This window comes from Pinus tabuliformis, chromosome J (assembly GCF_031772625.1).
Source record: "Pinus tabuliformis cultivar Carrire ecotype Pingquan chromosome J, CPIR1, whole genome shotgun sequence".
NCBI classification, from domain to species: Eukaryota; Viridiplantae; Streptophyta; class Pinopsida; order Pinales; family Pinaceae; genus Pinus; species Pinus tabuliformis.
Window position 1 is genome coordinate 1260773793 of NC_142295.1, and position 25600 is coordinate 1260799392.

Here is a 25600-nt window from a genome sequence, read left to right on the forward strand (position 1 = left end):
TGAATTACGAACCAAATTTATCCAGAAAAATGGCACGCACATCACGACACACTCGAACAGGTGGCACTATTAACTTTATGTCGACGATTAAAAGCGAGAAATAAATGACAGCTTTAACCACAGTACAGCTTATAACAATGCCGATGCGATCAGGGCGAAGGTGGGTGCCTAACATCGTTCCTTGTCTATATTCGAATGCAGAGGCATGGGTATCCACTAATCTTCGTCTCATACGCATCCGGGGCACGGGTACTGTTATCATCTGTAATCGGCAGGCCACTAATTTTCGTCCCATACGCATCTGGGTCATGGATACTGTTATCATTTGTAATCGGCAGGCATCTATTAAATACCAAATAGCTTCTCGTAAGGCATTAAATAACTTAAAAGTCAGTTGCACTGCAAAGTCTACAGAATAGAATACATTGGTGTTTAAAGCATGCGGAGAAAAAGCTGTACCTTTTCTAGAACGTGTAGCCATCAGCATCTAAAAGCCCTATGACCTTTTCTAGAACGTGTAGCCATCAGCATATAAGAGCCCTATGGCTTCTCTACCAAGTGCGCATCCATTGTGAAGGATAAACTCCGAGAATAATATTCTCTCTATGCAACCCTTCTGATCGCTAGGCGTTTGCTTGTACTTGTTTGTCTTTAAGAAAGTGCATCCGTAGTCCTTGCTTCAAGTTTCCAACAAGATGGCATCCAAACCGGGGCCTCTTAAGCCATGGCCATGGACAAAACTTGGCAACTTCAAGGTAAGTTTATCGACTGCATCCATAGCTTAATTGAAAAACTTATGGCTTTCGACTGATAATATGGAATTGGATGGTTTTTTTGCATGAAGTACCTCCTCCTCTCACCATTGGTGATCAAGGCTATTCATACCAATTTACTAGGAGGACAAGAGGCAGATAACTTCAGCCTCATTCTTCTTATCCTTGTCGCTGTTCGATACCTTCATAACCAGTTATGGATAAGTATTTCTCCTTATCAGAATGCAAGGAGCAAGCGCCAGATTCAGTCCAAAAGTATCGAGTTTGAGCAGGTTGATCGAGAGGGAACTTGGTATGTTATTCCAGATTTTAGTAATTATACGTTTTGGAGGGTTTTTTACGTGGTTGATTTTTTTGAATTTTCTGGAATTTTAAGGACACTAGTGAGGTTAAAAAGTTGATAATTGACTTGGCTCATGTATTTAGGATTCCTGAATATAGAGATCCTCAATCCATAATATTTTTTTGACATGTCTTTAGGCCTAATTTAATGAGAATTCTGTAAAATTGTATTATAACAAATTTGAATAATAAACTTTCCACAAATACCCCAAAATTTTCATCATCATTGCACACTGTGTTTCAGGGACGATTATATTATTTTCTATGCTGTGTTGCTATTCCTCGCTCATGCCGTCATTCCAGGCGCTTCGAATCTCCCTCTGTGGAATACGAAAGGTCTTATTATGACAATTTTGGCTCACTTTGGGCCTGTCGAATTCACCTATTACTGGGCACATAGAGCCCTGCATCATCATTTTCTGTATAGCCGGTACCATTCGCATCACCACTCTTCTTTGTGACGGAACCAATTACATGTAAGAAAAGCGCCCATACTCTCATAGCAAGTCATTCATTAAGTTGTATTCACCCTGCGTTATCTTGACGTTTCATACTTAAAATGTGACTTCGTTTCTGTTCAGTTGTGGTGCATCCATTTGCAGAACATATTTTGTATGCAGCGATCTTTTCCATGGCTCAACTATCTCTAGCTATCACCAATACTGCTTCCATTGGTGTTGTGTTTGGGTACCATTTATGGTTCGATTTAATGAACAATATGGGCCACTGCAACTTCGAGTTTCTCCCCCAGTGGGCATTTAAGATTTTTCCCTTTCTGAAATACTTCATGTACACACGCTCGTAAGTAATTCACGGGCTATGTATATACTAATACAAAAAGGATGACTGGTTGTCCAGTATGTCTTTGAAATTTGTCGAGAGCTGGTTGAGTAGCTGCCACTTCACTTTCTTTTTACCCTTTCGATTCTAAAATGAAAAATGCTTTTGCAGATTTCACTCTCTTCATCATTCTCAAGTGCATACCAACTTCAGCCTTTTCATGCGAATTTACGACTATCTTTATGGAACAGTCGATAAATCTTCAGATACTCTCTACGAGGCTGCATGTGAAGCTAAATATCTCCGTCACACAGTGTCAACTGAAGGACAAAGGTTGAATGGCTCAATATTTATCTGTCACACAGCGTAAACGGTAAAATAAAAACAAAAACAAAAAAAACTGGAATTCATCTTTTATGGCGATTAATGACCAAATGATTTAATTTGAAACAGGCCGCAAAAAGAGCGTTGATTTCGTATACCTAACACATTTAACAAACCTGCTGTCGGTTTTTCATTTGCGTTTCGGTTTTGCCTCATTTGTGGCAAAGCCATACTCTTCCAAATGGTATATAAGATGTTGTGGCCTATAAGCAACGCAGTCATGATGGTCTTATCGACTTTTGGAAGAATATTCACCTCAGAAAAGAATCGGCTAGATCGATTGCATCCGCAGACATGGGTGATTCCAGGATACACTTTTCAGGTGATGCATGTTCATGTGTAGGTTTAATAATTCATTTGTCTTTTTGGCATTTTAAGAAGTTTATGATCATTATGGCGTGCTTATGTATGGAGGAGCTATATCACTTCAAATGCATTTTAAGCTTGATATAAAAGCTATTAAATATATATTAATATATAATATAAATGGATTGTATTAATATATTGTTAATTAGAAATCTAAAATCTTTTATTACTAGAATTTGATGCGTTTTTGAAGTCGTGTTTGTATTAATGGTTCTAATTAATATTTGTTAATTTTTAGATCTTATATTTTAAGATTTTATTTAGTTAAATTTTAATTCTATATTTTAAGTGTGAGTGGAGCACGATCTTTGAGCTTTCTCACTGCAAATCATCTTCTCATTCTACTAATAATTTTGTCTTCTATAATTTTTTCTGAGTTATAATAGAGTGAGTTATAATAGAGTTAGGGTATGTGATAGTTTTTATAGTTTTCGATAATTTCTGAGTTAGTGATAGAGTTAGTTAGTAATAGAGGTAGGGCATGGTATTCTAGAATGGTAATGTTTGGTAAGTGATTTTTTTGGAGCAAGTATGAGTGAGTGAGAAGGCTGAAGAGTGGTGTAGTGGAGTGAGTTGGTGTGGTGAAGAAGTTTATTTAAGTTTTGTGTTAAACTTGTTGTGCATTGGTGTGGTTGAGGAGAATCTTTAGAGTTATTTTGATTGCTTAAAGAATTGATTGTTGAGAAAAGGTTCATGAAGTTGGTATCATCGAGGTAGCTAGAAGGAAACGAACACTGGAATCATTCTTGATCAAGTTAATAGGTCAATCTCATCAAGGGTGGAGCTACACTGAGGATAGTGCAAACACTACTACATACAAGGGGGTTTTATGACGATATTTAAGACATTTTGTAAGTTAATTGTCTTAATTTGGGACAAAAAAGAAATTGGAAATTGTTTTAAATATTGTCTTTAAGCAGGTGTCTCAATTTATTGTCTTAAAAAATTGTCTCTATAAAGACAATATAGAACACAAGTATTATTGTCTCTTAAGAGACAATTCATTTTTGTCTCTCAAGACACAATAATAGTTGTGTTCTAGATTGTCTTTATAGAGACAATAATTTGAGACACCCACTTAAATACAATATTTAAGACAATTTCCAATTTTTTTTTTTGTCTCAAGTTAAGACAATTTACTTTGCAGACACAATAACTATGATTAAAGATATATTGTCTCTATAGAGACAACATGTCTTAAGTCCCAATTATTGTCTTTATAGAGACAATATGTCTTTAGTACCAGTGATTGTCTCTCTAGAGACAATAAAAAATCTCTCTAGAAACAAAAGACAAAATATGAATCTTTTGTTTCTTCATTGATTAATTCATGTTAGAGCACAATGGAATCGAACCACTAAGCTCTTCCTTACAAAGCAGTTTCTCTTCCATTGAGCTAGCATCCTTTAAAGAAATGTGTCGAATGAAATTCAACTCAAAGAAAACCATTTGAGTTGAATAAATCCATCTTCAAATACAAGATTAAAACTACATCCCAGGCCTTTTTCAGAATCAAACAATAACAAATCCGAGGGAAAAATATGAAATAAAAATGCCATTAAACGTGATTAGTTTTCTTCTAAGTGGTCAATATCAATGCCTTCAAAACATAATGGTCTATGGCTGTTCACGTTTGATAGTTAGATGGATGGTAGATAGATATCAGGTCTCAAATTCAGCTCAAATCAGTGACCTGATTTTTGGAGGTTAGTGTTTCAAGGGTGTCAAATATTATCCAAACTATATGCACTGACATGGATATGTAATATCTAAGTTTAACCATCAGTTGTCAATGTTAGTTTTTGTTCTAAAGTTTTGAAAATGCATGTTCCAATACCTATACATATTTCGGAAATTTTACCTCTTTGTCCTTCCACACAGTTTAGTTTTATTTAATTCCTCTATTCTAGTCTCTAAGCATTGTTTTAGCTAAAAACAAAGATTATAAAACATGAATCAATAACCAACTTAAGGGTTGATTTCCAAAGAGGATCTTGAAAGGAAACATATATTTGCACATGAGATAAGTCTACTCAAGGCATGAAGATTTTTTGATATAATAATAAACCCCTATATCCACATACAAAGAGGTAGTGTTGTGCATTAAAAATTACAATGATAATTGTGGCTGTCATTTATCTATTTCCACTCCACTTTAGATAGCTAAGTACTACCAAACAATTCTTTGTTTGAACTGAGCATCCAAAATAAAGGTCTGATGAAATATTTACTTGTGTATGAAGTATGCATGAATCTATTTTCATCATGTAGAATGATGCACCCCAAAAGAGAATTGCATTGGTATATACATCATTATGAACCTATCACCAGTAGTCCTTTCATGTATAGCCAAATGCATGCATTCACCCTTATCGAGAGACCTGAATGTACACATTACTCATTCTTATCATGAATTGGGTTCTAGGTGCATTCATTATGAGTTCATACTCCTCACAACAATTCTTTAAGTAGGGCTCTCAATGCAGGTTCTAGTGGAGATTCAAATTTTAACAAACATAAGACTTATGTTTAAAGCTTTGAGCACCCAAAGATTTAAGAGGCTTGCCAAATATAAGTAATATAATATTTAAGCAGTTATTCTCTCTCATAGATAAGAACTCATTATCTTGCAACTTACATTATTTTAAGTTGTTCAGCCATAAGTTTCTTTTAAGGGAATACACTTCATAAATTTCACACTTTACCATACATCACTAATGAATGTCCCACGTTTCAAAAAGGTCCAATGAAATATCACATTCGAAATCCATAGAAATTGTGAATGACCATGCACTAGTCATTTCTCACGCTCTCAACCACTCGACAATTTATTTTTTAATAAATAAATGGTGGCATACCCAACACACTAAATGCCAGGAATTTCACCAAAATCATAGAATCCATACAATTTCTTGGTGGCCCATGCACCTTTGTGAATTTCAACTTTTCTCATAAAGGGTGAACTCACTTTTAATTGTAAACCTTTATAAAAGCTTTACATGCCTATTCCACATGCACAAATTCTTCTCTACCTTTTGATTATTCAGTTTATGCTCTACACTCCTCAATTCAATAATTTAGAATCTGTTTTGCATAAATCAATGAAAAGTCACATACCTTTCAATGCAGGCTAAGATCTTCAACGAATATTTTCCCTAGTGATCTTCCTTCAAATTCTAATAGATATTTCCATCAACTATGAGATATTGACTCTCAATCTCCACCATTCATTACACAAGCATGTCATTATCATTGCCCTCCTGATTAAACAAAGATTAAATATGTATTCATAAACGAAAATAGTCCAATTAATATTGCAACCAAGTTCCAACCATAATCATGTGCCTGTATCTCCTTCATGCACAATCATCTAGATAATGTGCTCTCTCTCATTATACAAATTGATTCATATGGAAGTTAGAAACACATAAAATAACTGACAAACATCAAGCATTTCACCTGAAACTAGAACTTGAAATGTAAAAAATTATATTAGAAAATATTCCAACAAAACAATCAAATTTCAAAGCATATGACTCAATCTACAAATAGATCTAGAAAATATAATCATCCAACAGTGACACCAATCCACCAAAAACATACTCCATTGATGCAGGGGCATCCTTGGATTTGAGCAAATGGCATCACCCAAGAAGATTTGTTTTCCCGTTGGTTTAAATTTTTTAGCTTGTTTGGTAGTTCGAAATGAGGAGGTCAATGATTATGTTGTTGTAGAAGACTAAATGTCGTAGCTGCCAAGGTCTATAGCTCAAAACAACTTAATGTGTTGCAGAATCCTACTGAAATCCGTGGAACCAAGAATTCTTATTGTGGAAGAAAGATGTGGATGCTAGAAACTTATGCTAACGATTGGGTGGAATCGTTTCTTTTCTTGGCTATGGAATTCCAAGACAAGGTTGCGGAACGAGAAGTGGGAAATAAAAAATAGCTAAGAGGAAAATCACCCATGTGCTGCAAAAGGGTAATTGATGAGGAAGGGAGATTGATATTTGAGCTAGAGTACAAAAGACATGAGATAATTTTATAATATTTTCATCTTATCAAAAAGAGAGTTCAACTCTTGAGACTTGAAAAAGCATAGGCTGTGTGATCTGTGTCCAGTTTGACATCAAGGAGTTCAGGACCAAATTGAAACCAAAGAAATCACAGGTTGCATTGTACATGTGTGAGAGAGACTAAGACCTCCAGATCAAGCTGTAACATGCAGATTCGGCCCTGTTGTTGGATGAAGTTTGATTTATGTTCATTCTCCTATCTTGTTTTATGTTTACTTAATGTTGTAATGCTTTTGACAGCCATCCGTTCCAAAAATTTCACTAACTTTGTGTGTAGGTGCAACTTCTATAGTTGTAGCACTTTGACATTGCAAGCTTGATTCTGCAACAGTTGTTGTTTGAATTTTCCTTGCCTAGACTTGCACTGTCCAGCCATAGAACATATTATGAACTCAATTAGAGCACAAATCTAACTCTAATTATTTGCCAAGGGTTCATTCACTAGATTTCCTTGTATGAGTTGGAATAGGAATTCAATAAGATCTAATTTATAGCTCCATTTTCATGGTTGTCATCTTTTCATTGTCCTCCATTATCTATTAATAATCCTCGGGGAAGTAAACAACTTTGGAAATTACTAATAGTTATGATATATTTTCAAAGCGTCTCCTGTCCATAGATACTTTTTAGCTTTGAAAGTTGTCAATCTGCTCCACTTTCTATTTGTTTTTAGTGGTCTGAAAAGTGTTATTATCTCTTATTTAGCTCATAACTGTAACAACTTTTTGAGACAACCTCATCATATTAGCTTTGACTTACACATGATTTTCATTACTCCGAGAGAATCAAATATCTAGGTTAGGAAGGCAACCTAGACACCATGATACATAATGAATTCTACTTGATTTTACAAAATGGATTCAGTATATATTTGATTTAGATTTAGTGTCACTAGGAACGAAAAAGAGTAAGATATTATGATATAAATACCTTCAGGTGGCTGAGTTATCATAATTCGAATCTCAAGTGATGAGTGGTCAACCCATGTAACAACACCAACAACGTTCAGGTCAGTATCTACATGGATTGGATTGTTCAACACCATCTTGTTAACTAATGATGTCACTAGTAACAATGGTATTGTTGTGTTATCATCATTAGCATAGGCCTACAAGAGAGGAAACCATTAATTATATAATGTAAATTTTCCACATTCAACCAAAAAAAAATCTTGCGTAGAAATCGTTACATCTGCAACTTTCCAAATAACATTTTTGATCAATCTAAACAATAGTAAAAAATACATATTCACATTCATACAACAGATGGAAGATTTTAGGGTTCTACTAATTTTATTTTCTTCCCAAAAATTTATTTGCAAGTGTCCATTTTTTAACAAAAATGGTTCACCTAGACTCTTTAGGATAAATTTCTATTACTTAAATAATTGCCAAATGCTATAAAAACTATATATAAAATCCTTAGAAAATTGAATATTTTGGCATAACATTTTCAAACATATTATACTTGGCATTTTAAGTATGAGTAAGATGACCAAGGTTGTTACACTTAAATATAAGTTTGAATCTGGAAAATTTCCCTTGTTAACAAATTCATTCTTAATTGAATAGATAGACTTGAAATTTAGGCTACTGGAACAAAATAGGTAAAACCATCCAAAACAAACACTCTTTTGAAGTGTAATTCCATTACACTATGTAGGTCCTATTTGTCAGTCTCTCTGATTTGAATGCTTTTCAGGTTCTGAGGCAAGATCTCAGTGAAATTAAATATCTGTTTATTTCCTAATTATTTTCTGGAATTTAGAACCATTTCATTTTTTCAAATGAACTAGTTCTGAAAAGGGTAAATTAATAAATTATAAATATATAGAGTAAAAAAAAGGACTAATGAACTCGAGAAAGACGGGCCTTGGTGGGTTCATGTGAGTCCAAGGAAATTGTGGTGGAATAAGGCATGTTGTAGACCAATAACCGTCTAAGGTTGTGTTGCAAATTTCACATTCCAAACATATTAACCATAACATGGCCATCAGTTTGGAAAATATTTAAACATTTACAAATAAAAAAATCTATAAACTCCAAAGAAAAAAGACAATTAGGTTAAAAATCAAGTTATTTCCTCCGAGGGCTAGCCAAATACATACCACATAATATTAAAACAAGCATCTAGCCCCTGTTAGAAGGTTGCTTCTTGGCAGCCAAGGCCATGGGGCTTCATGGGAGGTATTCCCAAGAGTCATAAGAGTTTTAATACCTTAGTGACTAATATTTGACACTCTGTGGGGTCATGTTAAAATATTTTATTTCCAATAGGTGAGGCAACATTGTTGTTTACATGGAGTGAGAACCATCATAACTATGTAGGAGTCACCACACAAAACTCCAAATGTTGCATGAAAGAAAAACATGGTCTTTTTATTAGCTTGTTACCTTGAAGAAAAGAGGCAAAAGCAAGGAGAGTTGAGAGTTAACACAACCAAAGTTCTAGCAACATGATGGCTTCATACCCAATTTCTTTCTCAACAATTGCTTCACCAATTTCTCCAATTACTTCACCATGTTCTCTTTAAGTCTTAACAATGCATAACAGTATTGGCTAAACATTGTTATCCTAGAAGGTATCAAAAAATTCTTTGTGGGGCCTTCCCTTTGTGTCGGCCATTTTGTAATAGTTTAACTTCTTAATATATGGTGGAACAATTAGGTGTGGTAAGAAAAATATATTCCTCCATATCGGTGAGAAATAGGGACCTTCCATCTATTGTGATTTTTGTAAATACCGATTGTGTGAAATTTTCCAGCATATGCAACCCCTAAAATAATGAAACCAATCCCAGTCTACTGTGGGGTATAGGTGCTACTAGATTTTTTTTATTGTCATATGCTTTTAACGTGAAGTGGGAACTATGTCTTGATTTAGGAAGTTTCCAGTCATTCAAGCAAACTTGACAAAAATGTGAAGCAATTCAAAATTTTCTACTTGCAAAACAATTGTATTTTAGCCTATTGTAGAAACACCCCAATCATATATACTTGTTGGTTCATTTGTTTAATGATAGTTTCCATGTGATGCTTCCATTTTCAAACCTTAAAAATAGTTAAATATTTATTAATCTAAACCTCAATAAAATTGATGTTAAGGTATCCTACTCAAAAAATTTGAAGCTTGCAACACAATTTGACCTAATGAATGCAGTTCCAAGTGATGTGTCCATGAAAACTCAGGAAATTTATTACTAAATACTAAAATTATGAGTGTTTAGGATGCCTACAAAAAAGGCGTAACACTATATCCCTCAAGTCATGTCCTAGAAATGCTAATGGAATCTGAAAAAGGGAAGTAATTGGAAAGGTTAAAGTTGAAGATGAATATCAGAAGGTTTCAATCCTTTTGCAAATCTTGTATCCCTTTTTGAAATTCTTTACAAAATTTTGTTGTAATATATTGCAAGTATTTAAATTTTCAAACCATGCAACTATAAAAGATGTAATGTTATAATTATGTGGGGTGACTTTTACGTGTAGAAGATGTAATGCAATTTCCAAAAGAAAAGAACAATACAACCTTATGGAAAATTAACATGGTATCAGAGATGGGTTGAGGAAGAGTCAATGTGATCATCCCTTGAAGAAACCGATAATGAAGTTACTCTCTCTTCTCTTCGAGAGAATCTAGATCAAATAAAAGAAATTTGAGATAAGCACAAAAGGATCAGGAAGAACAAGTTGTCTTAGATAAGGGCTTGACAAAATGAGATATGGATGAGTCAGAAGAAACATATGGACTATGGTTGATTGATAACAATTACAACTCATTTTGTTAGCTGGATATGAGGAAGCTTATGTTGGTGAGTCCACATGGGATCCATATTTTGCAAAGGATCAAGATCCTAGTCTAAAAGATCATAAAAAGAAAACATATGAAGGTCGAGAGTTGAAATATTCCTTAAAAGAAGATACGTTGAGAAATAACAGTTGTCATAGAGGGGAGAAAGGAAGAGATATTATGCAACTAATTCAACGAATACATGATGAATCTAGTCTCTTTACCTATCACCTCCTTGGATGCATGATAGATGAGTTCATGATCAGACAAGGTGAGGTTTTCGAATTTGTTGCACAAACATATCTTAGGATTGGACTTCTAGCTACTGTCATGGACACAGAATATTAGTCTATAATGTATGGAGTAAGAGGACATGCATAAGCAACTTAAGAGACAAACTAAAATGGAGGAAGCATTCGAAGAATAATAAAAAGAAAAGGATCTTGATAGCCTTATATTTTCTCTTAGAGGAAGAGAAAAGGAGTCTGTAGAGATTTCTTCCAACACTAGAAAAATGAGAAATAAACTATTATAGGTAGAGGCTCAAATCAAAGAGTTTCAGTAGGAGCTTGAAAGTGCTCAAAAGATACAAAGTCTGAAAGAGTCATCCATCGAGAGACTTGATTCAACTGTTGTGGAGAGAGAGGATAAAAACGAGAAGTTGGTCAAGCTGCATCAAGAACTTAATAAAACAAAACTTAAAGATTCAGTATCTACTAGGCAAGCTATTTTTTTTCCAAGCAAGAGGAAGCCAAACTAGTTGAAAGAAAAAATAAATATTTCATATGAAGAAGCCATGAGATCCTTGTTGCCTTAGAGAAAGAAAGTTCCACCTTGAAATCAGAAGAAAAGTCAAGTGTGAAGGACCTGGGTAGTGAGATGCAAGGTCAATTGAAAGCTTACAAGCTTTACAAAGCATGGTTGTCACTTTATCAAGTGAGTTGACTACAACAGTATGCACACAAGCACATCCTAGGTTAGAAATTTCAAATTACCATGTTGGAAAATGATAGAGATTCAATGTGTGATTCTCAAAAGGAAAAGGTACGTGAAGGAAAAAAAACCTCAAGTAAATTGTCCAATGAACTAGCTTCAACAAATAAAACAAGGGATGAAACAAGGAATAACTCATTGATTCTAGATAAGAAGTTAGAAGACATCATAGTGTATTATGAGAATATAAAAGAGGGACCATCTAAAGCTTGCAAGACAATAGTAACAACAAGTGCATCTTTTTAAGAAAAGAAAGTTATTACTACCTTAAGCTTAGAGTTAGGCATTCAAGAAAAGTGTTTTAGAAGAAAGAGAAGGTAGAAGGGCACTTCATAAATATTATGAGGAAGCAACAAAATTCATGGAGGATATGAAAATTTGCTTAGTGTCTTTGCTAGAAGAGTTAGAAATTGCAAAATCGAAGACAAGTAGTCTTGAGATAGAAAAATGCTTCATTATATGAATCTCTGAAAATATCTTCAGGAGAGTGCGGAGCATACAAAAAAAATCCTTATAAAACTTGGTAAGGAAAAGGAGACTTACGTGAGGAAATCTGGGACTATTAAGGAATAACTTTCATTTGCAAAAATAGAAATATTGAGATTGAGGAAGCAGAACACCATAAGAAATCACAGAACACATGAATAATCTTAGCAACAAAAGGATAACGAGATAAAGAACAAGAAATCCCAACATAGTGACAAGAATCCTATGGATGTTTCCCAATGGATTGAAAGCATGCAAAAATAGTTGTCTCAAATTCATAAGTTTTGGTGGTAGATGTTGTTATTGATGATCAATGAAGAGGCTTCCTCTTCAGAGGGAGAACCCCTTGATCCCAACCCGATTCCATAATGAAACAAGTCTTCTGGATATGAATTGATGAACATGTAATGTTGATAAAGATATGTCTTTTCTAATTGAATCTATGAGCTAACAGTTCCTTCATGACAGGACTAGTTCACCCAAGAAATTTCAAGATTCATTCCCAATATTAAAGGAAGTGTCTTGCTAGAATCATGACAGGCTTATTTGCATTGATGAATTATTATTGTTAGATATGATGGATATCGTGATAAGAAATACGTTAAATAGATCCTTGTATGCACTCTGAGCTAGTTAGAGTTTGATCATATATAGATGGGACAAGGGACATCTTCATGGACTAAGATTAGGTTGTTGTATGATACAAGCTTAGGCTTGGGGCTTGCTGCTTCCCTGTATGATAACGATAAAATATCATTAATTCTATAAAGCAAACTAAATCTAACGGTTAGGTCTAGACAGATTATGAGCTAGAGCTGCAATGATAAAATATTTCATTGGAAGTATCCATAATTGAATGCCCACTACCATACTCAGATACAAACCCAAATAAATCTAAATATTTAGAATCAAATAGAGTATCAAATTGAATTGCATTGATCCATTATGTCATTGAAAGTTCCAATAATTTAATTCCCACTGCCATACTGAGATCACTGTTGATTTATTTTATCATGTTTTTCTAGCTTCTTATCCTTAACTAATCGCCAATTACCCAAACTTGTCATTAGAAACTATGCTTTTCTTTTCTCATAATATATATATATATATATATATATATATATAGAGAGAGAGAGAGAGAGAGAGAGAGAGAGAGAGAGAGAGAGAGAGAGACACACACACACACACACACACACACACACACACACACACACACACACGCTACTAAAAACATAACTCTATATAATAATAACCAATACTAAAATGCTGCTAGCCATGAGGCTAAACTATAACCAAGGGTAGTAACTAGTCTCATGTATGTGGCTAAGGCTAGATGCTACTTGAAAGCTCATAAACCCATTGTTGTAACCTCAATAATGGTAGTAGAATATAGTAGCTTTCTTGCAAATATTAACTTGGTTGAAACCACCTTTTGGTCTCGGAGTATGAACTAAAACTCTCTCTGATTGGCTAAGAGCTTATTTTTTTCAAATGTAAGGAAACAAATTAACAATCAAAAACTCAAAGGAATTTGGAAAATGTAGGAATTTGTCCCCTTATAGACCACAAGTGGATTATTTCATGTGACCAGTTTGCCTGCACAAGATGATGTTGCTGCATAATAAGGCCTTCAGATTGTATCATACATAAAATGCTTTTATTTTAGATAATTTTGTAACTATGATATCAAATTGGAACTAGCACATCAATCCATGCGTTAATCACATCATAACATTTTACATATACCAACAACTTCATTACCTTAGTCCATTGGGTAGTGTGTCCCTTGGCGAGTGGGGAGAGAGCCAAGGGAACCTTTCCAGTCATTCCAAGACATTCCATTCATGCACTAATGAGCATAAAATGTTTTTATTTTATATAATTTTATAACTGTGATATCAAATTAAAACTAGCAAATCAATTCATGAGTTAATTAGATCATAACATTTTACATATACTAACAACCTCATTATCTCAGTCCATTGGGTAAGGTGTCCCTTGGCTAGTAGCAAGAGAGCCAAGACATCTTTCCAATCATTCCAAGACATTCCATTCATGCACTAATCAGCAAGGCATTGTGGCAATAGAAACCATTATAGTAATGTCAATACTCAATACAAAGAACCTGTAAGGATATATATGAACTATTGCGTAGGTAAATAGATATGCATCACCATATGCAAAAATTCTTAGAATCAAAGTTGAAAGTAATTAATAAATGACAATTGCATTGAACAACAAATTAACTGGCCAAACCTTATCGAATTTGTGTGGCTACTAATTAAACACGTCAATTTTCAAACTTGATCCTTGAAATATATCAAACACAGTGACTTAAGCTACGAAGGGACCCCATGTACCATGAGTAAGGAGAAACCTACATCCTCTCCAACATGTCCACACTACTCTCAACAATCTCAGGGTTTGGGAGGCTAACCTCGTCTCTAGGCTAGAAAAACTATAGAAAAAAAGGGGCAGGAAACCATTAGCTCTCTAACAAAAAACCATTGGTTCCAACATTGATGGCTAGGAGTCAATCATTATTAACCCAAAGATTGATGTTACTAGCTAGGGCCAACTGATAGAAACCATGATGATCCACCATACAATGTTGTCCTCTACTCATCGCTACCAAATGTTTCCCGCCGTGCGTTTATTCTTAGGCCACTGCATTTGTGGTGCACTATTTTTTGTATTAAATACACACACACACATGAGGGGTTATCTCAACCAATTGATTTCAATGTTATTGAGTATTTGATTATGCAAGAAAGTCCCTAATTCGACTCCCCCTAGGTAAGTTACACTAGTCTATCAACATGTTTACTATGGATGTCATCTGTAAGTGTTGCGAAGCATCTTGTTGGTTTCCTCGTGAAGTTTTCATTGAAAAAAAGGAAAAAAACTAATATATATATATATATAGATATCTCTCTCTCTCTCTCTCTCTCTCTCTCTCTCTATATATATATATATATATATATATATGGAATCAACAGTCAGGAATTTCACTTTATCGCCACTCCATGATGATATACAACACAAATGACAGTCTTCCTACACACTTTTTTGTCTCACATATAGAGGGACATGAACAAGGTAGCTAATGGCCTTTCAAAGAGGCATTGGGGCTAGAGCAAGGTGGTTGGACCATTTCAGTTTCTCAACATAAGCATACAAATGATTTCATTCATGAATCTTAGTTATAAAATTCTCTACAAACAGATACTCTCACTTCTACAATGATCTATTTTTCTTTTTTAAAGCCATGAAAATTTGGTTTCCTGTTGTTGATATAGCTAAGGTTTTGTGATAGTCAACAACTTTCAAAGCCTTCTTTTGAAAGGTTTAATATATGTTCTTTTAATTCAAGAAACAATTTTTTCTTTTTTCAATTAGTTCACTAATATGTAAGCCATGTATGCAAAGCTATCATGAGCCAAATGTGAGACCTCTCATCCAAAGTTATGGAGGTTACAGAGTCAACTATCTTGATCGCCCAACAGTTAAGTACGCTAATTAGGGACACTTGTTTACTAAATTTACCATCTATGGATCGTGGAAAAGTACTTGAATGGTTTTCCACGAGGTGTTCCCCTAAGAAAAAAAATAGTCATGAGGTTTCTTTGGAAAATAAAACAAATATGTGTATATATATTTAGATAGGTAAGATATGGTAGGTAGATAGATAACATTGTTTTATAGCCCCATTGTTTAGTTCAAGTGATTTGGCACGTCATGCCAAAGCTATAATGGCCAAAAATATGACAAGGTATAATCCACTTGGGTCCCTTGAGGGTTGGCACATGTCTACCAACAACAGAGCACCATTCACAAAATGTGAAGAAGCTATTGGAGGTTTTCCCAAGGAAGTTGTATATGGAAAAGGTGATATTATCATAATTTATATCAATACTTAAAGAAGAGTTTTATCAACAAAAGCAAGGGGGAATAACAAGCAAGGGGGCAATAACACTATTGTTGTCTTAATTAGGCTTATATTGGAGAATATTAAGGCAATGTTGCACATGCTTGGAACCTGTTATTACATTTAAGGGTGTCAAAGAAAGGATTATTTTTGTTGTTTCTTGTCTTGCCTTTTGATAATACAACTGCTACAATTCCAATCCTTTGGTGAGTTATCACTAGCATAGTCTCAAGTGGATCTTTATGGGGAGAGGATGAAATGTACAATGCCCTCCATCTATGGCTTAATGTCAATATGGAGAATTTCTTCACTTGTATTCATTTGTAGTACAACTACAATGTATCTAAGAGTTCTTGTATATTTTGAAGGCATTCTAGAGTCTGGTTCTCATCATCAAGATCCTGATTTGCAACCAATAGAATGCAATGTTACAACCTGTTTGCATTATGCAATTAAAAAACATGGCTACAAAGTTTTCATAAGACTCATTCCTTTGAAAATATTTGGAAGGGGAATTTCTAAAGAAACACACAATATTTTTTGCATATATATATATATATATATATATATATATATATATATATATATATATATATATATTGCATACAGTATAAAAATCGAACATTATTTGTCTTTTCTGCGACCCTCTCTGCTATGCTCTGAATATTAAATGTTTAACTCCTAAAAAAAAATACAATCTACGACTTTTGATCATATCAAGCAATCAATTGCAAGTGCAACCTACTGCAATATCTCTTTCTATTAGTTACTTTTGCACCAAACTAATGTCAAAAACATTACATGATATAAAAGTAAATAAGGATTAACTTAAAGCCATGGAATCATACCAATGGACACTTAAAAGACAAATCTATGCAATTCACATTATTGACCTAGAAATTATCCCTAAGATTCTCCACAACATGTCTAGAGAACATGTAAGACTAATGAAAGAAGGAGAATGAAATCCCTTCAAAAGATACACACATTTCTTTGGTATATAAGGCTCACCTTGCTATCTTAACTAATTTATCATGGTTATCATGCCCATAAAAAAATGTCTCCTTCTGAAATATCTACAATAATAAATAAAGTAGTAAAAATTCATAAGCAAAACCATATATAAAACTTAAAATAGGGAAAGTTACTCATGCAAAGAATTTGTATGAATAATTAATTTGTTCTCTTAACAATGTTTTTTTTCTTACCATTCCAACAAACCTACAACCAAGGCTCCACATATCCAGAGAATAATCATAATCTTGAAGGTCAAGAAGAAGTTCAGGACCTTTGAAGTATCTGATACACATAGATGCCTCACTATTACTTGGCTACCCATTTGAACATAGGAAATACTAGATCATAGAAATATCCATCTTCTAATTCTTTCTCCTTAACACACAAAAATGTGTTCCCAGTTCTTACCAGTGTTCTGAGCACCAACATGGTCAAGAAAAGATGAAAAGTGCAAGTTACACATCTGAGAGTATTCAAAATATGATAGAACAAGAACATAATAAAGCAGACACATATCCAGAAAAATGTTAGTACCCATAAATTAACAAATTTTTAAATGGTAAATATTATTATTAACAGGGGTTCAACCAACCAAAAAAATCAATAACTTCACAACAGATTTGAAGTTTCAACCACATGAAACACATGATTGGGAGCAACAAGGCTCATAATGCCTTGGGAATTCATAATTTTATTTTTTATTTTTCCTTTTGACTTAAAGACATGTTCAATGAGGCCAACAACTAGCTTCGTTTGGCCGATAAAGTTACATAACATTCAATAAATGTTTTAATGCAAATATAATAAACTGGAGGGTATGGGCACAACTCGTGGACCCATTGTATAGTCAATTTCCTATAAACCATAGTCATGAAAAATATTGTCTTTTGTGGACTATAATAGCGCTTGAACTTAAGGCATGTATCCAAATAAAAATCAAGACAATGGAAAACAGGATACAACAATAAAACTTAAGGAATTCATAAGGTAACTGAAGAATTGCAATTCTTGAAATAATACTTCCTTGAAACTTGCTTTTTAAAGGACCACTTTATAGTAAAGGGAGAAAATGCTAAAAAGGTATCAAGGAAATAATTGCAGACTTGACAATCAAAACTTGATAAGGTGTGGAAATAAGCATGTAATCAATAACTAAAATTGTTCAAAATTCCAAAATTTTGGTTGCCTGTAGTGAGTTAAATTCTTGTCAATCCCAAGTTAATGGTAAGAAAAAACTTGGCTAGTTACTATTAGAATCTCAAATCATAGGTGCTATATTTTCACCTTGTTTACTTAGTAGTTCATTCTCCTTCCTCATAGTGCACCTATAACAGTAGATCCATGCATCAATATATTTTTGCAACATTGATAACAAATGAAGCTAGGCATAGTAGTAGTTTTCTTTAGGAGGAGTGTTGTTGTTATGTATATAAGTTTGCAGGGGCCAGAAGCCTGCATGCAAGCATCATCATTAGTTAATTTCCAATTTTATATTTAGAGAAGGCCCAATTTTCTATGAGCAAAGTGCATGTTGTGGGGCACATATCCCAATAAGGGCGTGCATTAGTTTGTATTAAGTTCAGAGGCTTGGTGCATGCATGCAATGACCTATTATTCTCCAATTGAGCACACTATTTTTGGAAGCATTATCCATGCATGAGGGTGCACTCACCTAGGATATTAGGGTTAGGTTTTAACACCATCACCTAGGGTGCATCATTAGATGTATGGAAAAACCCCCAGCCACCCAACTGAGGGACATTAGCCTTAACTTTGCCTCCAATGCCATAATTTAACATTTCTTTAGCCTCTGTGGGAGGGTAGTTCAGTGTACTCTCTAAAGCCATTTTCAGCAATATTTTCCTTGGAAATACTTTTCTAGCTTTGGCACAGGAGAACCAATCACCTGCATTATGGAGCATTACCTCTCTAGAAGCATTACCTCATTGTAAAAGGATTGTTGGATACAGTGAGACCTTCAAAGTTTATAAGAACTACATTCTGTTAGAACAACAAGACAATAGTGAGTCGAAACATGAAATTTGATGAGAAGGCTTGGTCCTCCAAGTATTAGGGACATCTTGGGAAGGTTAAGGAGGGAGAGACACTTATTGTTCCAAATGTTTCTCCATAGATTTGAGGGAAATCAGATTCAGATCATAAATGTTCCAATGCAAACACAGAGCGTGCATGGCACACCCGCACATTGCACAAGGCACAGGAGAAAGTTGGAGCTCCAAAGACTTCTTTTCAAGTGAGTCATCCTCCGCATGAAAAACCACAAGATCGTAAAGGGAATGACTAGAAACAATGATTGAACCCAGGTGGTTATAGAAGATGAATCATGTGGCTAATAAGAGTAGATAGAAGTACAATGTTAGATTCATTGGTTGAAGATTCTCAGAAAGAGAGGTTACCTCCAGTATTTGGTGAATAATCAATCTCATATTTTATTTTTTCTTTGTAATAAAAACAATGAGCTAGTTCAATGCAAATTCACTCAACTACTGCAGAGCATTTTCTTCACTATTTCAAGGACACATTTCATTATTAGTTAAGGTATGTTGAGGATGGAAAATTGATGTTGCATAGATTTGTGGATTCAAAATAGCAAGGTGATGCTAGTGCTAGGAAGAGAACTTCAAGGTTTTGTTTCAACTTGGGGTCCCAAGTATGATATCCTAGATCAGTTGGAAGCAAGAAACAATGGCATTCATGTGTTGGAGCCAATGGTTTTAAGTATTGTGACAATCAAAGTTGCTCAACTCTCTACAAATCATGTTTTTCATGTATTTCTCATTTTTCAGGTAGTAGGGTCCATCGAAAGTATGTAACGTGGGTACTCCTTGGATGAGGAATAAATTTTTGCATCCAATGATTACTCCCACTCATAATTTGAGTAAAAAAATATGGAGATAAGTTGAAAATACGAGTTGAAAAAGTAGATTTATTATTTTATTAATTTTTAATTTTTTTTTACTTTTTTACTCAAAAAATGGTGAATCATCCACCATGGTTGAAATCATCATCTTGAATCCTATTGGTTCTTATAAATTTTATTTTGGTTGTACATTTTTATTAGGAGGCCCATTTTAGACCTCAAAAGTCCCCTAATGAGGGGCTAAATATAGAGAGTATATGGAGCTTAGGGAGAAAATTGATTAGGATCACACTATGACGGATGAGACAAAAGATAGGCTTGGAGAGGGTAATCCAAATAAAAACTATATATACATATCATATGTAGTTAGCATAGGTAATGTCGTATTGGAACCTTAGTAGACACACATTTGTGTTTCCGTTGGGAAAGACGACACCTACACTAGAGGATGTAGACTATATCATGGGTATCCCTGTAGATGGTGCCATCATAGAGGTTGAGGTGTTTGACCAAGAAGAATAGATTTCATGTGAATTGGAGGTAATATATTGACTCTCTCCACCCATAGCAAATGATAGCTCTTCTGATTTTATAGCTTGCCTTGAAACCCTATGGTGACTAGGTCAAGACTTGAACAATCCTCCAGTGGAACACCATCTTTATGGAATTTGTGAAGTCTGAGCTTATCTATGATAAAGTTCAAGTCTATTTAGTGATTAAGTCTGAGCCCATTCTAAGGTTGAAGTTCAAGCCTTGTCTATGATAATATCTGAGCCCATTCAGAGTTGAAACCAGAGTCTATTATGTGGTGAAGGCCAGGATTTTTGGGATAGTAAAGAAAGCATAAATTTGTCCCTAGTACAATTCTAAGTCAAGATTTTGATCGAGTTCGTTGTGGACAGTTGAAAGAAATTTTTTGGACAAATTTTGGAGGGTTAGCTTAGTACTTGTTGGAAACTTGTCTATATCATATTATGAGAGAGAAGAAAGTTATGTGTGTCTTGCATGTTATAGATTTGCATGCAACATCCTATTAAATGTTTCAACATGTTTTGACACCCATAAAATGTAGATTGCGTATCATTCTCTTAGGAAGGGTATTATGTATTACATCCTTATAAGTATAGAGCTTTTCATTAGAATGTGGCTAGGGAAATGGAACAATCTTCTCCTTTGTAGAAGTTATTTTGTTCCATTTTCTACTTTGTAGAAGTTCTCTTTCCCAAGCTAGTTGGACTCATTAGCATTGTAGAAGTTTTAAACTTTAGTGATACCATATTTGACTAGTATTCTCTAAAAAATATCAATGCTAGGATTATCACTTATTGATCTCGGTACCTCTTCACCTAGTATTCTAGAAATGTACTCATTTATCGACCTCACCATTATTAAAAGTGAAATTTGACATCACTCTTTTTCATGCAAATTTCACTAGATTCCAAGAGAGGTGTCTGTAAAAGGATGACAAGAACCATATAAGGATTTAAACATGTTTGAAACACCCAATTATGTTGATAACATTAGTTTTTCAATGAAATTTTATTCCATCTTTCTTCACATGGGTTAATATGATGACCTAATAGATGGAAAAGGCCCATTCCATTTAAGGGAATTGTATGGACTTGATAAAAAAAGAGTTTTTGAAATGTAATTGTCCCATTTGAGAAGAAGTCTTGACCACTCTAAGGCTCATTCCAGTTAAGGTAATTGTATGGAATTAAGCCATAATTTTATTTTGAAATGTAATTGTCCCATTTTAAATGAAGCCTTGACCACTCTACCTTAGAACTGCTTCTCATATAGGTTTCATTCCTGCTAAGGGAATTCCTAGCTTGTTGAAACTTGCATTTCTTCTTAGCTTGTTGAAACTTGCATTGCTTCCACCAGACATTATCAGTCTTTGTGCAATGTAACTTAGATATTTTTTACTTAATCATCCTCCTTATCAAATTACTTCAACTATCCAAGTTGCATGATGGCTAATGAACAATGTAACACGTGCAAATTCCAGATTTTACATGTGTCCCATTTCCAAAGCTTATGAAGTCGATTGTAGCTAACGAGGAAAATCACATGGAATTTTTGAGAAGTTGGAATATGACCAAGGATATATTGTGTATGCATGAAAAAAATGACCTCAGTCTGATCATTGAGAAATAATTGGATCCAACATGGGTGGCAACCCATTTGAAATTTGACAAAGAAACATTGTTTTGAATGCTCATTTCAAATTCAAAAGATTTGTAGAAGTGTTTATGTGGAATCATATTTTATCAAGATTTGCATCCAGATCTTTCTATAGTTCACATTCATTGCCCTATGTTGCTTACTTATTTTGGTTCTCTAATAGAATGGAAAACGTTTATGGGATTGTCAATTTTGGCCAATTGAAATAACATTCTAATAAAAAAGATAAAACATGAATCTATGATCTTCTCATCTTTTAGATGCTTCACAATGGTAGATTTTATTATATATTTAATTTAATTTCCTTGGCCATTGTCTTTAGTACATTGAAATTATGGACATTGGATTACATAGTAAGGTTTTGTCCTACTTTGTGGACCTCTTATGATACTATGAAATTGTATCATAAGAATATCCCAAAACCTAAAATTAGAGAATGCAAGATACTGGGCATAGTTGGATAAAACAATGATAGTACAAATGAAGATCTAGAAGTTCCTTTAAATCTTATATTCTAGGATAAATGACCCTTAACCATAGCTCATTGGTCAAATATTATCTTCGTTCCTCTTAATTAGCTAATGTCTTGTCTAGTTGCAAGAATGAGTACAATGATGGTAAAATGTTATCTTCATTCTTCTTAATTAATTGGTGTCTTTTCTAGTTGCAAGAAAGGGGAAAATGAAGTAAATGGATTCAAGGTGGCTTAATACTTCAAAGAATATATTTCAAGAGAATTTTCATTACTTTTTGTTGGTTATATTTGATGGAATGGGGCATTACTAAGATACATTTAGATGATTGGAAAAAGGAAAAGGACTTTACAATATCATTTGGCTTATACCTGTTTCTTCATGTAGAGAAGAAAGTATAAATCTACATTCAAATGTGGACTCCACCAAGCTACAATTTGGAGAGAGAATGACATATTAGCTACACATGAGACCATGGATGTAACAATTGACGAAATCATGTTGAATATTTAATGTAATATCAGATGAATTATAATCAAAACAAATGGAACATCCAACACCATGGTTAAAAGTGCTTTCTCCACATGGAACAGATTGTAACATAATTTTCTTCTTTATGTTAATTTCCTTTATACCAATTTCTATTTCGAGGGTCTTCCATGCTTCCTAGGAAGATGTAGCTTTTAATATCTTGCATATGGACTTATCATCCAATCCATGTTTTATAAGATCCAATACTAAGTCATCACATACTTCATCATATGGGTTATTAGACCGATACTCATTCAACTCTTTACATCAAAGGAAATTTTCATTTTGACAGTTCTCAAAAAATTAAAAATTTTACTAGTAAATTTTGTAAGTGTTAGCAGATCTACCTTGATCCATTCATCCTCGAATTTTTCTACTTCATTTGCTTGTATTTTAGATGCCGTAATTGTGGAGAGAACCCCTATGAGCTCGTTGAAAAACTTTGGCTCTTCCTTTCAATTTCTTTTCTCAGTTTCCTTCAGTCTTGCTTTGTGACCCATGACTGGCATATTTCTTTTGTCTTTTGTCTTCCTTCCTTATTGTGTCACCCTTCTAAAATTAAGGTCACATACACTTGATTATCTTTAAAACTAAACATTTTAACCTTCACTTTAATGGTGGCTCCCAACAACTACTAACAACTTTTCTAAGCTCTTATGTAGATTCTTATGAAGGCTCATGGCTACAACTTACAGAGGAGATTCCTTGTTTGGTTAGTGCTGGTGGCTCTTTCTTCTTGATATTGTGGTGGCTCTCTAGGCTACTCACCCTAATCTTTTATTAGTTGTGTTTACAAACTCTCAATGAGCTCTAGTTTATACTTATGGACCAATGGATGCAAACTTCAATTTGTAGGCTACTAACAATAGTTGAGGCTCTTATGGAAGTAGCTCATGACCTTCTTAACTCTTTTGGTTCTTTGAAACCTTCATCTGATAGCACTTGTTATTTAGAGGCAAAGATAAACATCAAACACAAGACAAATAAGTACACAAGATTTTTTTTGAATAAATAAGTTTTATTCATTAATTATTCTCTCATATACATCCACCGAGTTAATGTTATTCTCTCTTCTTACTTCACATTACAATGATCGAACCATGAGTATATAAGCACTAAACTTTCTAAATATGGAATCATGTAAACTCTAACTTTCTTTTCCTCATGCAAATTATGACTTGACACTTTAACTAAACTTTTCTAACTTCACTTTAACATAAATCGACATTTTTCTTTTCCTTAACTTAACTTTTCTTGACAAGGCATTAACCTTTTAGCCCTCACTCACTTGACTTTGAATATTAGAATTAAGTTTATTTCCTTCAATTAACTTAACTCTTCATACATTCTATGCATACAAGAGTACTTACTATTTCTATCATGTGAAACATTTTTTTATCTATGACAAAGTTGCGATTGATGGTAGTAAATAAAATAGGAAATTTTGGGATAGGTTTGTATGAATTGTGTGCTCTTATAATTTTTAAATTGCTATATGAGACTAGATTTCACTTGGTTGTAACACATTTGAATATTTGGCAACTGTTAGGCTAGTTGGGTTGTTGATTCTATAAGACTACTTTCATTCATATCATTTTCATATTGGTTATGTTAAGGCATAATTGTATGGAATGATTATCTACATACTTCAATAAGTGCTAAACTTATGAATTTTAATAATCGTGAAATATAAAAAGTGAGGTGTAGTATGGAATCATGTAGTTTCAGATTGATAAAATTGATGAGTGAAATGAGTCATGATGCACCACAAACCTATAGTGATGGGTCATCTGGGTGTGCTAAGTCAACCTCCGATGTGGGTGACTATAGGGACATGACAATGAATTTTTAGATTAAATTAAATTTTATGCTAGAGGTACTCTTTCAAACTCCTTCATAATTTATTTATATTTTTCTCTATTAAGTGAGGAATATAAATCACATAGTCATTATTTCCTAGTTTGAAATGATATCAATTACTAATATTACTTGGTTTCTTAATAATTCATTCACAGTTTTCTAATTAATTGATGAAAATCTTTACCAAAATCTTAATACCTAACAAAATACTAAAATGCATTTTGTATATATATATATATATATATATATATATATATATATGTGTGTGTGTGTGTGTGTGTGTGTGTGTGTGTGTGTGTGTGTGTGTGTACACACACACACAGATATATATATATATTTAGTATATGAAGGTTTAAAATGCATATATTGATGAATTTGTATTTTATTTTTTTTGGATCTCTCTCTCTCTCTCTCTCTCTCTATATATATATATATATATATATAGATATATATATATATATAACAAGCAATTTTTTTTTTTGTCATTATATTGTATCTAACTTGCAAATTTATATCAAAGTTTTAGTTGAATTAATTTAAAGATTTTCACATATTAAAAAAAAATAGCTCATAGAGTGTAACTCAATTGACAATCACCTTGTTATGAAGTATTATGTAAAAACATGAGATTCAAAGTTCAAATCCTTGTGAATTAGGCCAACTAAAAAATAATAATTTTAATCTATTTATTTATTATATTTTTAGAATGTGGTATGTATATTGTAATTGTTTTG

At 33.6% G+C, this 25600-nt stretch overlaps 1 pseudogene; it reads left to right on the forward strand.

Moving 5' to 3' along the window:
* The first annotated feature begins 613 nt into the window (after nucleotides 1–613).
* LOC149231814 (very-long-chain aldehyde decarbonylase GL1-5-like) overlaps nucleotides 614–25600 on the forward strand; it is a 37258-nt pseudogene continuing 12271 nt past the window's right edge.